Source organism: Oratosquilla oratoria, chromosome 27 (assembly GCF_046742065.1).
Source record: "Oratosquilla oratoria isolate Oo_2021 chromosome 27, ASM4674206v1, whole genome shotgun sequence".
Lineage (NCBI taxonomy): Eukaryota > Metazoa > Arthropoda > Malacostraca > Stomatopoda > Squillidae > Oratosquilla > Oratosquilla oratoria.
The window spans coordinates 44,471,731-44,472,632 of NC_134803.1; positions in this window are offsets into that span (position 1 = coordinate 44,471,731).

Below are 902 nucleotides of genomic sequence, written 5' to 3' on the forward strand. Positions count from 1 at the left end.
GTGTGTGTGTGTGTGTGTGTGTGTGTGTGTGTGTGTGTGTGCGTGCACGCGCGTAGGGGGAGGGATCGCAAGTGAACACAAGTGAGATTAATTCAAAGAATACAAAAAATCGCAGCGACGTCTTTTATTTGGCGAATGTGGTTCCACTCGTATCAGCCCAAAACTTTTTCAAAAACCGAACTCTGTATTTGAAAACAGACCATGCATATCTGCACTGGGGTTAATGTACTGAATGGCTCCGTTGATTTAAAATGTGCATTATTTACGTGAATATTATTTTCACTTCTTCAAATACTGTGGCAAATTGTAGTTGATTCAGCATCGGGCTTACAAGCAGGTTGCCGGTTCGATGCCAGCTTGGTCTGTAAGAGTTCATCGGCGCCGCATCGGTCGCTTAAAATTACACAAATGTTGTTCCTATACCATGAATTCCTTTATGGCTATGTGCCAAAAGAGGTACAATGGACTTGGTGTGACAAATGTACCCCCAGGGACGCACTGAAGGGATAAAATCCAGCTACATGGGTGTTTGCTAACTAGCATAGTGAACGACATGGGGAAGGGGAAAGTGAGGGAGAGGGGGAGAGAGATGGAGATGGGGAGAGAGAGGGAGAGGGGGAGAGAGGAGAGAGGAGAAGAGAAGGAGGAGAGAGAGAAAGGGGGAGAGAGAGAGAAGAGAGAGAGAGAGAGGGAGAGGGGGAGAGAGAGGGAGAGGGGGAGAGAGAGGGAGAGAGAGAGGGAGAGGGGGAGGGGGGAGGTAGAGGGTGAGTGGGGGAGAAATAGAGAGATATAGAAAGAGACAGACAGACAGAGAAATAGAGAGAAAAAGAAGAGAGAGAGAGAGAGAGAGAGAGAGAGAGAGAGAGAGAGAGAGAGAGAGAGAGAGAGAGAGAGAGAGAGAG